Here is a 14,117-nt window from a genome sequence, read left to right as displayed (position 1 = left end):
CAGGAGCTGTTACTTCACTGCAGGAGTTGATTTTGCTGATCTGCAGGAAGAGAGATTCTTTCTATTGTTTCATGTCCTCCCTTGAAGCAATAGGATCATGAGATGTCTATCTGATGATGCTGAGGGTGTAGCTCTTGATTTTGAAGAAGCTGCAAGCTCAGAATGACATGGGTGACAGTGAAGCGCCTTCCTTACCTCTTTTCTTTCACCATGATGAGGAAGAATTGAAGGATGTTCAGAGAGCTGCTGCTCATGGGAATCTTCAGCCTCATCTTGCAATCCCAAGCACAAATACAGGCTGGGCGGAGAATGGGTTGAGAGCAGCCCTGAGGAGAAGGACTTGGGGGTGATGGGTGACGAGAAGCTCACCATGAGCCGGCAACGTGCGCTGGCAGCCCAGAAAGCCACCCGTGTCCTGGGCTGCATCCCCAGCAGCGTGGCCAGCAGGGTGAGGGAGGGGATTCTGCCCCTCTGCTCCGATCTTGTGAGACCCCCCCTGCAGTGCTGCGTCCAGCTCTGGGGCTCCCAACAGAAGAAGGACATGGAGCTGTTGGAGCGAGTGCAGAGGAGGCCACAAAGATGATCAGAGGGCTGGAGCACCTCTGCTGTGGAGACAGGCTGAGAGAGCTGGGGCTGTTCAGCCTGGAGAAGAGAAGGGTCCGGGGAGACCTTCTAGCACCTTCCAGTACCTGAAGGGGCTACAGGAAAGCTGGAGAGGGGCTTTTTACAAGGGCATGGAGTGATAGGATGAGGGGGAATGGTTTTAAACTGAAAGAGGGGGGGTTTAGATGAGATATTGGGAAGAAATTCTTTGCTGTGAGGGTGGTGAGACACTGTCCCAGGTTGCCCAGAGAAGCTGTGGCTGCCCCCTCCCTGGCAGTGTTCAAGGCCAGGTTGGATGGGGCTCTGAGCAACCTGGTCTAGTGGAAGGTGTCCCTGCCCGTGGCAGGGGGTTGGAACTAGATGATCTTTAAGGTCCCTTCCAACCCAAACCAGTCTATGATTGTATCTTCCATATGTCAGAGGGAGCTGATACTTAGTTTCAGGGTTTTAAATCAAGACATTAGGAAAGGGTTAGTTGCCGTAGTTTCATGGCTGTTTATCTTCAGTTCCCTGTGGGCTAGAAATCAAGATTGTAAAAGCGAGTGGACAAGCCATCTTTTGTACAGGTGGGCTAAACTGGCTAAGGGGAAATTACCTCAGAGGTAACTGATGTGAAATCTAGAGCAGTCATAGTGCAGGGATGACTATAGGTACAGCTACTGCTTACCAAATAAAACACCGAAAGAAGGTAAGGGAGGAGTCTTTGAATCTGGAAGGAGCAAGAGCATAATCTGGTCTTCCCTGTTGTGGAAGGGGAAAGAAGTCCTAGTCTTGAAAGCATCAGAACGTAGCTGGGTAGACAGCAGAGAATGATCTAACACGACAGCCATTGTAAGGCGCTGCAGGTCATGGCCTGACAATTAAGGAATCTTAATCACTGGAGGCTTTTAAGAGCAGATCAGAAATGCTTTGCTTAAGTGTTTATAATGTCAGGGAGCATTGACTGTGCCTTGGATAGGAAGGTGGATTAGATGAGGGCTTGAGGATGCTGCCAGCCCTGCTTTTCAATGAGAGCCTCAAGACTTACTCAGCTAACAGTAGATAAAGGCTTTTTGTCGCACACGTGTAACCATGACTCAAGGCCTGGGAGCATTTGCTGGGACGGTGGTGCTTCCTTAGCACCACTTCATCATGTTATACTGCACCAGTTGTGAAACCTGAGGGGCATCTTCTCCCCCTGTGCCTGCAGGGCAGCTGCACCGCTCCCCAGCTGCTGCTACTTCACAGCATGTGCTGTGTCCTGTTCATTGGCAAAGAGCCCGAATATAGACAGTGGCTGGGCCAGACTCTCACTCAAGAGCTGCCCAAAGATAGGAGAAAAAAATACCCAGCAGCTGCATTCGAGCTGTGTGCCACAGCTGAGCCATCTGCAGCACATGCAGCATAAATCAGGGGCCAGTTGTCAGGTCTGACACTTCAGCTTTTGACGGAAACAAGGAAAGTCAAATAAAACGAGATTTATGCAGCCAGTGCACGGCCAGTAAGATTTCCCAGCTCTCCAGTTTCTCGTTTGTGTGGGTAGAGTGCCTCGCACGGCAAGCAGAGATGTCCTTCCTCGCTGTTGGAGTTTTGGGGTGGTCCAGCTTTTCCAGTGTGAGGATGGGACACCGGTGCAGGAACGCCTTGCAGAGCTCCTGCTGAGACAGGAGCACACCAGCCTGAGTGCTCGGCTGAGTAGATGTTTGATTTTTGGGCTTCACTCTGCCCTGGCAGCTGTTGAGTGTTTCCACGGAGGTCACAGTGGGTGGCGAGGAGCTGTGTGGCAGCCTGGAGGGAGGCTGCCAGCTGGACCCCTCCTGTCATATATTATGAAATAATCACCTGAGAATGACACAAATGCGTGGAGAGGCCTCTGCTGCTTCAGCCTTGCTTCAGATTACATCAGCTGCTCTGCTCTGGACTCCCAGCCTGATTTTTGGGAGACATCCGTCTATTAACACCTGCAAGCCGAGAGCAGTTGTGCTCACTGGGAGCTCCGCGTGGGGCTCCCGCAGCTCAGGGGCAGCTGCCCACAGTGTGGGACCCTGCAGGGCTGGAGCTGGAGCCGGAGCCAGGCTGAGCTGCAGATCCCTTGTTTTACAAAGTGCAAAACATGCATACACTACATCACCGTGCGCTCAGTTCCTCCTTCTGGAATATGTGAGGATCCAAATTCCACCTGAAAAAAAAAAATGAATTAAAATTATGTGCTAGACATGAAAACCAGCGGTCAGCCTCCAGTGTCAGCTTGTATATGTTTTACCACAAAGGGACGTAGTGTTCTTATCAGGCCAATAGCAAAATAACAATTGCTTTAGGAAAAAAAAGATAATTCCTTTCCAAATTAGCTAGGGGATAGGGATTTATCGAAAAGAAAACATTCAGGTGCTAAAACCAGAATAATAAAAATAAAATGCTAGAGAAATGCAAAATACATGAGGCAAATTTAAGGCTATTGAGCTGAAATATCTGTTTACTCGAAGTGCATTGGAACAAAAGATGTAGATGGAATCTCCTGGCGATATATTTTGGCTAGTACTATAGAAACACTGTTGCAAACATTTCATTGTGGTTGCTTTTGAATCTTCCTTTGACTTTAAATTTTTTTTCATTTGCATTAATCCTGTAGTAGATAGAGGATATTTAATATGGGACTTTGTAGTTAAATACAATTTTAAATAATATTAAAATAGTTTCAAGATTTATTTTCAAAGTAAGTTGGTTGCATTTTGTACTGTCTCCAGTAAAACACTCCAAACATTCTTCTGATAATTCTGTTCTGGCTGCTTATCAGCAAAAAACAGTGATGTGCCAAATTATAAGTGTCCTTAAGATCTTTTAAAATTACATCTAGTACTGAATAGGTCTTATAGGTCCAGGAAAGATTTTGTATTTCTGAGTTATTCTTTGAATTTTTAAATTACAGGGTCAGCAGTGAAACAATAGTAATCCTGGTCCGTGCAGCCTTGCCTGCTGCAGGAAATCCTTCACTTTGCCTCTGAGCACACAGTTGTCGTTAGTAACTTCAAGCAGATTTAGAAACATTTTTTTCTTATACTCTCAGTTCATTAAAAAACTTCAGTACTAGGCTGGAAGGATTTCTGCTTCTCCAATTCAAAAATATTTCTTCTGAAAAAAAAAAGCACGAGTAAGCAGAGGCTTTATCAATAAGTGTATGTTTAAAGTAAAACTTGCTCTTCCTTCTCTCTTCGCTGGATACCACCTACGTGGGAGGATACAGCGCTGCCTCCGTCTGCCTTGAAGCCATTCAATGTTACATCGTCCTTCCTGAACCATGTAACCTCTGGTAAAAAAAACAACATCTCCAAAACTGTGACCTAATCTAACAAACACTTCCCCTAGCCCCTTGTTAAATATGCCTTTAATGCTAAGTAAGCAGCACAGATGCTTAATTAGCCAATATTGGCTGGTAAAACCCAGCAGCAAGGAAGGGTTTTATCATTCTCCTTCTCTAGGAGACATGGGCTGTGGCTCAGGGGTGGGTGAACCCCTCGGTGTCCCGTGGTCCCTGTTCGGCTGCCGCTGGTGGCTGTGGAGGAGCCTGGGTGACTTCACCAGGGAGCTGGAGTGCAGCGAGGGGACGGCTTGGCCGGGTTTCAGCGGCGCGTTTGTGATTTCAGATGCTTGGCAGCCCGCAGCCCAGCTTGGAAAATGGGCGTTGTTTAAATGTTACTCAGAAGGTGAAGTTTCTATATGTTCCTTCTGCAGAGGATGCTTAGTCATGTGCCTATGGATACCGCTGGCGGGTGCGTGAGGATGAGCTCTTTAAAAGTCATTTTAAGTCTGGAGCCGGAGGGAAACTTTTGGCTTGGGGTTGGTTGCAAGATGGGAGCAGGGATGGAGAAGCTCCGCTACCCTGCCCAGAGGGAAGCCGGCCTGGAAACCCTTTGAGCCAAACTGCTCTCACAACCAGCTTTTACTTTGACACAGGAGTGTGGCTCGGGGTCACCCGCCACCTGCTCCAGCACTGAGCTAATTTCCTCCCATTGTCTTTGGGGAAGCGCAAGTGCCGCAGAGGAGAGGTGGCCCTGCTGGTCCCCTGGAAGCTCCTGCACGGGGCTGCACCGCCGGGCCCCTCCGCAGCTGGAGGAGCCTCCGCCGCTCCCTTCCTCGCTGATCCTGCCTAGAGATGTCCCACCGAGACTCCCATTTATCAACCGCATTTCTTCGTGGCGGAGGAGTTCTTATCGCTTCCTCGTGGAGGTAACTAATGCTGAAATCATTTCACTCTTGGCACAGGCAGTCGAAGAGTGATAAAACGGAGCCAAGGGAGCCTAGAAGTGGCGCTGGGCTGTACTCCTTGAATTCCTGGAGCCAGCACCACCTCTTGCCTTTCCTCCTCCCTTCCTAATCTTTCAGCCCATCTCCCTGAAAATTCAGAATGAGTCCCCTGGTATTTCTCCTAATCTGGCGTTTAAAATCTCAGGCAATAAAGCTTTCACCACTTCCCTTAGGGAGACAATTTTCCAGCCTACAGTTCTCCATTCAAAAGCTTTCCACCCTGATTCTCAGCTTAAACGTGCCCTTCCTTCATTTCACCCCATTAAAATCATTAATGTATCACCAGTCTTCTCCCTTCATGCCACTTACTTCATCCAAATATTTGCAGATCACTATCTCCCTGCTTAGTTTACTAATTCCCTTGTACCTACGAGAGTCAGAATTTCTTTTTTTTTTTCTGCAATGCCTCCAGGCTGCCGATTCCTTCAGTCGTGGCTCTTTGAGCTCCTTTCTATCGCTCCTCTTGCAAATGTGAGGCAGATGCTCACCGCCCTCGCCTGCGTCGCTCTGCTTTTCTGTACGCCGTCCAAAACTGCATTGCCTGTTCCTCGCTGCCGCGTCCTAATGCCTGTGCGAGAGCGTGCCGTCCTCCGGGTGTCTTTCACGAGCCGTGCCTCCAAAGCACAGCCTTCCCTGTCAATACACATTCTGGATTATTTTCCCAGAAGTAACCGACCGGGTTTGTGGAGGTTGATTTTAGTTGGTGGCAGGGCATGGCTAGAGCCGCGTAGGAAATCAGAGCAGACTCTGGGTTAGAGCCCCCAGCAACCCCACGCAGGGCAGGGTTTATGTTTTCCCAAGTACTGATTTTGTTAGTACCCTGCTTGTTCCCTCTTCTGCTGACACCGCCAAGATCAGATGCACCGGTGAGGCTGGTGTTGTTGCAAAGGAAATTTTTTACATGTTTGGTGAGAAATATCTTGCAAAGTACTGTTTTAAAAAAGGATCATGAATTCCTGAATAGGTACCTCTACTTCTACCTGAATCTCTCTCTTATTTCTCCTCAATGTAGTAAATCCTTCTGAGGTCGTATGAGATATCATTGTTTCCCAAGTCTATGTACGTGACTGTGAGTCCAGAGAAGGGCAACGAAGGTGGTGAAGGGTCTGGAGCACAAGTGTGATGAGGAGCGGCTGAGGGAGCTGGGGGTGTTTAGTGTGGAGAAAAGGAGGCTGAGGGGAGACCTTCTCGCTGTCTACAGCTGCCTGAAAGGAGGGTGTAGCGAGGTGGGGGTCGGTCTCTTCTCCCAGGTAACAAGCAATGGGACGAGAGGAAACGGCCTCAAGTTGTGCCAGGGGAGGTTTAGATTGGAGATCAGGAACAATTTCTTCACTGAAAGGGTTGTCAAGCACTGGCACAGGCTGCCCAGGGCAGTGGTGGAGTCCCCATCCCTGGAGGGATTTAAAAGCCGTGTAGATGTGGTGCTGAGGGATATTGTTTAGCGGTGGGCTTGGCAGGGCTGGGTTAATGGTTGAACTTGATGATCTTGAAGATCCTTTCCAACCAAAACGATTCTGTGATTCTATGATTTGGTGGGGGCGGGGGGGTGGTAGATGCGTATGCACGTTTCTATACTATCAACCTTATAACTGATTCTGTGCCACGAGCAGTGGCTGTGGAGAAGCAGGATCCTCCAAGGGTGCCTCTGCTGTAGGATGCGTTTTAAACACTGGAATTTCCCAGGCATTTGTAGGCCCTGATCAGGTTTTAGGGACTCTACTGAAATGATTGCTGCCACGTTTCCAAATTGCAGAGCGCTACCTACGGTGTATTGTGCAGTTGTGCAGCGTGTATACCCTGGGGCTGCAAAGCTAAATACTCTGATTAAGAAACATCAGAACGATACTTAATATATGCATTACAATGTCGCCCTAATTGCACACCACGCTTCACCCACCCAGCCCCCAGGTCTCTGATCTCAGGAAGTGCAGAGGCAGGGTCACCGGGATCAGCACTGGAGGCAGAACGAGCGTTGGCCGAGAGACTGGTGAGAGGCGTTTGCAGTGCTGGGCTCCTGCCGTCTCTCCTGAGCTTGACCCTCCTTGTCACCCGGCCCCTGCACCGGGGGAAGATGTTTCTTCTCGTTTCCTTCTGCTTCCTCCTCTGCTCTTTTCCTCCGGTGAGTTGGCTCCAACCGCCGTGTTTGGTTTGTACGCTTCTGCTTAGCTGCTGGGAAACCAAAGCAAAGGGTGTGCCGTTAGCCCGCAAGCGGTCTCCCTCCCGGCTGATTTACCAGCCTCCGGCTGCCTCAGCTTTCCTCTGTGGTGGGCGACCCATGACGCCCATGGGTGTGAACTGGCTCCGGCGGTGGCTGCTTGCCACTATGCCCCTCACAGAATCACAGACTGGTTTGGGTTGGAAGGGACCTTAAAGATCATCTAATTCCAACCCCCTGCCACGGGCAGGGACACCTTCCACTAGACCAGGTTGCTCCAAGCCCCATCCAACCTGGCCTTGAACACTGCCAGGGAGGGGGCAGCCACAGCTTCTCTGGGCAACCTGGGCCAGTGTCTCACCACCCTCACAGCAAAGAATTTCTTTCTAATACCTCATCTAAATCTACCCTCTTAAAACATCCCCCCTCGTCCTATCACTCCATGCCCTTGTAAAAAGTCCCTCTCCAGCTTCCCTGTAGCCCCTTCAGGTACTGGAAGGCTGCTAGAAGGTCTCCCTGAAGCCTTCTCTTCTCCAGGCTGAAGAGCCCCAGCTCTCTCAGCCTGTCTCCAGAGCAGAGGGGCTCCAGCCCTCTGAGCATCTTCGTGGCCTCCTCTGGACTTGATCCAACAGCTCCGTGTCCTTCTGCTGTTGGGGGCCCCAGAGCTGGATGCAGCACTGCAGGGGGGGTCTCCCGAGAGCGGAGCAGAGGGGCAGAATCCCCTCCCTCGCCCTGCTGGCCACGCTGCTGGGGATGCAGCCCAGGACATGGGTGGCTTTCTGGGCTGCAAGCGCACGTTGTCGGCTCATGGTGAGCTTCTCGTCACCCATCACCCCCAAGCCCTTCTCCTCAGGGCTGCTCTCAGTCCATTCTCCACCCAGCCTGTGTTTGTGCTTGGGATTGCCCCGACCCACGTGCAGGACCTTGCACTTGGCCTTGTTGGGCTCAATGCGGTTCGCACAGGCCCAGCTCTCCAGCCTGCCCAGGTCCCTCTGCACGGCAAAACCCTCAGGCGGTTTCAGCCTCTCCCCCCTCGGTCCCACAGCACGGCCTGCCCCGCCGCCCCCGCCCGCCGCCGCGGGCACCGCCACAGGCCGCAGGGTGCGTCCCCTCAGGCCGTGCCCCGCTGGGCCTGGCGCTGCCTGGGGGGGCTCTCCCGGGGCTGTAGGGGGGAAGGGGTGTGTGGGTGTCACAGGGAGGCACACCCGGGGGTGCCGGACCCCCCCCGTGTCCGGGACAGCGCCGGGTGCACCCCAGCCCAGCCCGCCCCGCTCCCCTCAGGGCGCCGCGGCGGTGGGGGGAGAGGAGAGGGCGGAGCCTGCCGGCCCCCGGCGCCGCTCTGTGCCGCGCGGTGGCGCTGTCGGGCGCGGCGGCCGCTCTGCGCGGCGCTCGGCTGCTCCGGCGGCGGGAAGCCGGAAGTGACGCCGCGCAGCGGAGCCCCGCGGCCTCCGGTGACATTTTCTCTGGCGTCGGGGGCGCGGAGCGGCGGCGGCGGCGGCGGCACCGGGGGGGCGGTGGCTGAGACCCGGCTCCTCCCGGCCGCCCATGCCCCAGCTGCTGCCCCCCGCGGGGGAGGCCAGGAGGGGCCCTGCGTCGTTCAGGTGAGCGGGGCCGGCGGGGCCGGGCCGCCTCGCCGCGGGGGCGGTGGAACTGTTGCCGTTAGCTCCCGTTGTGCGCGGGCGGGAGGCGGCGGGCCGCGACGGGGCAGGGGGGCGGGTACCGGCCTCATCTCTCCGCTACCCCCTTCTTCCCCCCGGGGCCGGCGGCGGCGGGTAGCGGGCGGCCCCTGGAGCAGGGCCCCGCGGCGCCTCGGGGGCCTGGCCTGGTCCCAGCAGGGCCGGGGAGGCGGCCCTGCCCGCCCCGGGCATCCTCCGCGCCGGCCGAGGGGTTTCAGCAAGGCTTGGGTGCCCGGGGGGTGGCTGCGAGCGCTGCCCGCCTCGGTGGGGGGTGACCTCGGTTACGGCCCGACGCGGGGCCCGACCCGCAGGGGTCCAGCCCGGCCGCCGGTTTTTTGCCCTAACCCTGCCCGGTGTCAGCGGGCGAAAACTTTCCCGCAGCTCCTGGAACCGACCTCCGGCCGCTTTGGGTTTCCCAGGACTTCTGCGATGTGTTGTGGGGTCGTGTTAGCTGCTGGGAGAAAAACCCTTTGAAAAACGAGGCGTGTAATTGCTCTAGTTTTATACTTCTCTAGGTTTGTTTTTTTTTTACTTGTTTACCTCGGATGATGTGGGAATATATATATTAAGTGGAAAAAAAGTTCAAGTTGTTCGTTGCTTATCTAGCCAGAGTTCCCCTTGAGCTCTTAACGTCTGATGGGTTGCAGAGGTGGCTTTCAGGGACGCAGCCATCCGAGGAGCACATAAACTTTAACGGTGTTGCTTGTTTTCAAAAAGGAAGACGGCAGTCCGAGCAGACTTGTAATATTGTAACTATTTTCCCAGTTACAGTATTGTAACTCTCTTTGCGTTGAGGTTATCGGACAAATACTTAAAAAGCGGTTTTTGAAAGACTTGGAGTGGTTTTTTAGGTTTATGTTGTGTAGCTGGTAGGGAGAGCTTCCCTCTTTGTCGAGTAGCATCTAATTGTATTTATGTCTTAGTTTGTTAATAGTCGAACCAGGCTACTTGTATTAAAGTCTGTAGGTACCTTTGTGAAACCGTGACGGCAATAACTTAGTTAAACTCGGTTGTAACTGCAGTAACTTAAACTTGGTTGTGACTAGTTACATACTTTAAACCATCACAAACTACTTAACAGCATTTCTAAGGCTGAAAAAACCTGTGTGTGGAGATGCCACGGCATAAGTCAGTCCTGTTTGGTATTGTTGTTTTTCACTGGCAAGTAATTCTAGCTTTTAAAAACGAATGTGTAGTAAGACTTATGAACCCTTGAGCATCTCTTTAAAAGTCTAAAACTTCTCTTAATCCCTGCCCAATGGATGTTATTTCGTTTTAAGTCTTCCCTGGTACTTGTCAAGCATAAGACCAAATAATAGTTTCACTTACAGGCCAGTGCTAGCCTATTTCCAGTTTTCAAGCTAAAATTTTGAGTACAGACAGTAATAGCTCTCCTCTTAGAACAGCAAACAAATGTTAAATTTAAAATATTTCTCTTAAAAGTATCTTACATTGCTTAAGTCTATTAAAAAAACTTCATGTTTAACCTTGAGGTGGAAACTGGGTATGGCACTGCTTTGAGGTCTTCATCTTGTGGTTCTCCTGCCCTAGTTAACACCTGTAATTGCTGCTTCTGTGATAGAAGAGCTGAAAGTCAGGCAGTCACAACAGTGCAGCTTCCCCTGTTGCCCTGGAGGAGGGATACATTGCCTTTGCGGAGCGACTAGGTTTGTAACAAGCTCTAAGGAGAACAGTAAGTTGCTTGTCATGTGTTTGCTGAACCCAAACATTCCCCCCATACACATGTATGACACAAAAGCAGTGAGGTGAAGCATGAAGAACTCAGCTGTCCACCAGGGATCACTTTTAAACACCATTTTCTGAGTATTTCTCACATCTAGTGATCTAGAGGGGTCTGGTGCTGGCAAAAGAAGCTCCAAAGGGGAGGCTGCTTATGTGGCTACTAAAAGCTAATAAAATACTGCTTTTTGTGGTTCTGGTATACCAGTAAACACTGGTATTTTGTCTAGGGGATTAGGAGGAGGGACGGTGGGGGTGACGGAAGGTAGTACGTGAGTTTGGGCAGCTGGTATTTATGCTCAAGTACGAGGATAACAGTTCTGACTCATTTTTAAACACTTGAATTTTTAATTATAACGTGTCGACTATTTCTGTTTGCTCCTCAGCCTAATTGCTAGTTGGCATTGTGAAGAGGTGCGATGAGAAATTCCTGAGAAATCAGGAAGAGGAGAGGACTGTGGTCTTACACATCCATGCGTATGATGTGTATTTCAGTACAGCCTGGCCCTCTACGCTTGTACTCGATAAGTGCACGAAGGCTGCCTGCGTGGTAGAAATTAATTGCACAAACGAGGTGTGAAATGGGGGGATACATTAAACCGGGTGCTGCGGAGGGGGGGGAAAAGGGAAGGAACCTGAAGCCAACCACAAGCAGTTGAGAACAGTCACAACACACACAAACCAAGGACTGCTCCAACTGATAAAAGAGAGAGGTAGGACGGATGTTTGTGTGTGTGTTTGACAAATGGGCACATCACGCTGGCAGGTGACCGTGTGAAGGAGCTGGGGGTTAATGAGGTAAGATAAGATTGCATGAACAAAGAGTAAATATAGAGAATCATGAGGGTCTTTGAACACTAAACATGAGGGAGGTAAGTTGGTGTAACTTGATCGGAGCAACAAGAAATAATTGTCTTGGTTGTCCTGACCCCACGTCTCCTCGCTGTGTATTTACCTTTAAAATGCAGGCTTCTTTGCCTTGCCTCGATTTTGTTCACTTTCTTCTCTTTCTCTTGTATATTATCACATCAACTCCCTGCTCCACCAAGGATGTGTGTGCCATCTGTGACCCACCTGTGTATCAACATCTCACTTAAAACTCCGTCAATGAGACGGGCGTTTCTACATATCACACTGGTTACCCTCTGACTGAAACGTCACCAGTAGATAAGTTAAAAGCTTTGGAAACTTGTCAAATGAGTAAGTTGTTTCAAGCAACCTGTATTTAATTTTCTATAACATTTCAAAGTCGGTGTGTTGATGGTATTTTTTGACAGAATTGGGTCTGTGGTCAATCTCAGCTTCTGTGTTTTTATCTACAGTTGACTAAATGACTTACAAAACTGTAAACATTGACAGAAACTGAGCAGCAGATTTAATAACACATTTACTAGATCAGAGTGAAAGATTTAATTACCGTAGTTGCAAGCGTATAACTCGCACCTCAGAACAAGCACTCTGGAAAAGAAGTACCAGAACTTGAAAAATCTTTGCTGGCTTGAACATTGTCGGTATGTGAATCGAAGTTCAGCAGAGAACTGACATTCGTGCCTTTAACTTTAGCACCATAACTCGGGAGCAGGTGAACTGTTAGCGGAATCTGTGGTAGCAAATACTATTGTGGGGAACTCAGTATGATTTTTGTGGTGATTTGTGGTGTCTTTCTGTCGCATCTTTGTTCCAGGTTTTTAATGCATAATGCAGTTCTGAGTCTGTGACTTGAGATGTAGAATGTAGCTTCTACAATTTGAGCAAACAGAAAACTAGATGAAAGACTGTAAATGAAAATGTGCATATAGTGTAAGTGTTAGCCTCTGCAGTTGCCTTATCATAACAGAGTACATCTCTGAGCTAGACTGGTGTGACTGATACCTTGTCACTTATTCAGTGTTACTGCTACAGGTTAGAATTTAAATTTGTGGTTGCCTTTTCCTACTTGTTAATCTTCCCTCTTCAAATGTCTGATCAGCACGAACAGAGCCTGTGCAGTACAGCAGTTTCTCCACGGATATGACTTGCTTTCTGCAGTTGGGGCACACATTGATCACCTATCCAGGACTGAAAATGAGATGTGGCTCAGTCACTGAGGTGTTGCCATTACGCCGTTGCAGATGCATTATTGAATGCTCGGGGAGGTCAAGTAACAGGCCCGTGGTCATGTGGTGAGTCAGCTTTAGATTCAGAATGATCCAACCTAATATGCCTTTTTATTTAAGAAGGTATCGAGGGTTTTATATCAAGGCGACCACGTAGTCTGTCAGCTCAGAAATTGATTTAAGTAGCAGAATAATGTACAGGCTTCAGCCATATCCCACCTTGTGATGTTTGGTCTCCAAGAAGACAGCTTAAAAGCTGTTAGGACTCAATCTGACAGCTTTTAATCATAAGCAGAACAGGGGGTAACTTTTTAATTAAATGCAAGTATTTAAGACTCTTTCAAGCTAGCGTTCTTGTTTAGATATACGTGGATCATGGATTTGACTTTATAGTGAGACTTCTACAGTGTCTTGCACAATGCTCTGCTGCTTTGATGCTTCAAAATTTCCTGGAAATCAGCAGGAAGAGCCAGACCATGACTGGATAAGTGTTCTTGCTACGTTTCTGTTGTAATGTCTTGTTTCATGGTGGTTGATCATTAGCCTTTCAAGACTTATTTTAGACAAGGTAGATTTCACTTCCATTCATCCAAAATGGATAGAGACCAAGTGACTCACAGTAGCAGAGCTGGGAATAACTAAGAGCCAGACTTTATAGTACCAGTTGTCTGTGCAATGATGCAGTTATTACTGTTTCAGTAATTTGTTTTTCAGTGGGAATATTACATTTCCATGATACTAGTTTGATGTTGGTGCTGTATGCTCCAATAGTATTGTCAAACTTTCTGAAGTAAAAAGAAGAAACTTAACATGACAGCCAGAAAATCCAGAAATTGTTGAAAACCATCAAATTAAGCTAGGGAGATTGAGTATTTTGCCAGAGCTAGCAAATTATTGAGGGCTTATGAAATTATAGACCTCACCTCAATTTGAAGTTGGTTTGATAAGACACTTGATTTCCCTTTTTTGTTTTACAAGATCAAAATGTTTTTTCTACTTTTTAACACCTGGAGTGGATTTGGGTTGGACTAGGTGATCTCCAGAGATCCCTTCCAACCCCAACCATTCTGTGATTCTGTGTGTGAGTTCACTGTCTGTATGGAACTCATCAAGGTACAGCAATAAGACTGAGGAATGAACAGAATGGGGTTGAATTAATACTACAGACTTGATGATCTTTTTTTTTTCTTCTATCTCTGCTTTTGCTGGGGAAGTTGTATATATTATCTACATCTCCTGTTGCTAACCATTAGTTTTATTCTTAAGAAAGCTCTACCAGCTGAGCCTCCTTTTCGTAAATCAAGAACAATAATGCAACAAATCATTTTGGGGTAAATGGTGCTTTTATTTATGGGTAAGTTAGTTTTTTGGGGGATTTTATGTCTTTTTTTTCCCTCCTGTCAGAACTTGCATGGTACAGATGAAAATTACCTTTTAATTTTCTTTTGCTCTTTTTATAACTGATAACTTGGTATCATCTTACATGCTATTATTTAATTTCTGTAGTCAGATATACGCAAAGTCTTCTGTATGTTGTGGGAAAGAAATGTCTGTTTCCTGGTCTGT

The 14,117-nt window shown here is 49.0% G+C and overlaps 1 protein-coding gene across 2 annotated transcripts in view; it reads left to right on the top strand.

Moving 5' to 3' along the window:
* Window positions 1-8,484: 8,484 nt before the first annotated feature.
* The window catches only part of ARK2N (arkadia (RNF111) N-terminal like PKA signaling regulator 2N), a 43,357-nt gene continuing 37,724 nt past the window's right edge, over window positions 8,485-14,117 (top strand). Inside the window, exons 1-2 of one of the 2 annotated variants that reach the window (XM_068423750.1) lie at window positions 11,564-11,655; window positions 12,425-12,617. The gene's annotated coding sequence lies outside the window, so the exon portion shown is untranslated. Of the gene's footprint in view, window positions 8,641-11,563; window positions 11,656-12,424; window positions 12,618-14,117 lie in introns of those variants that run through there. The other variant, XM_068423751.1, reaches the window with a different exon arrangement.

The sequence above is a fragment of the Nyctibius grandis genome, chromosome Z, assembly GCF_013368605.1.
Source record: "Nyctibius grandis isolate bNycGra1 chromosome Z, bNycGra1.pri, whole genome shotgun sequence".
Lineage (NCBI taxonomy): Eukaryota > Metazoa > Chordata > Aves > Nyctibiiformes > Nyctibiidae > Nyctibius > Nyctibius grandis.
This window is presented reverse-complemented; position numbering and strand designations above follow the sequence as displayed.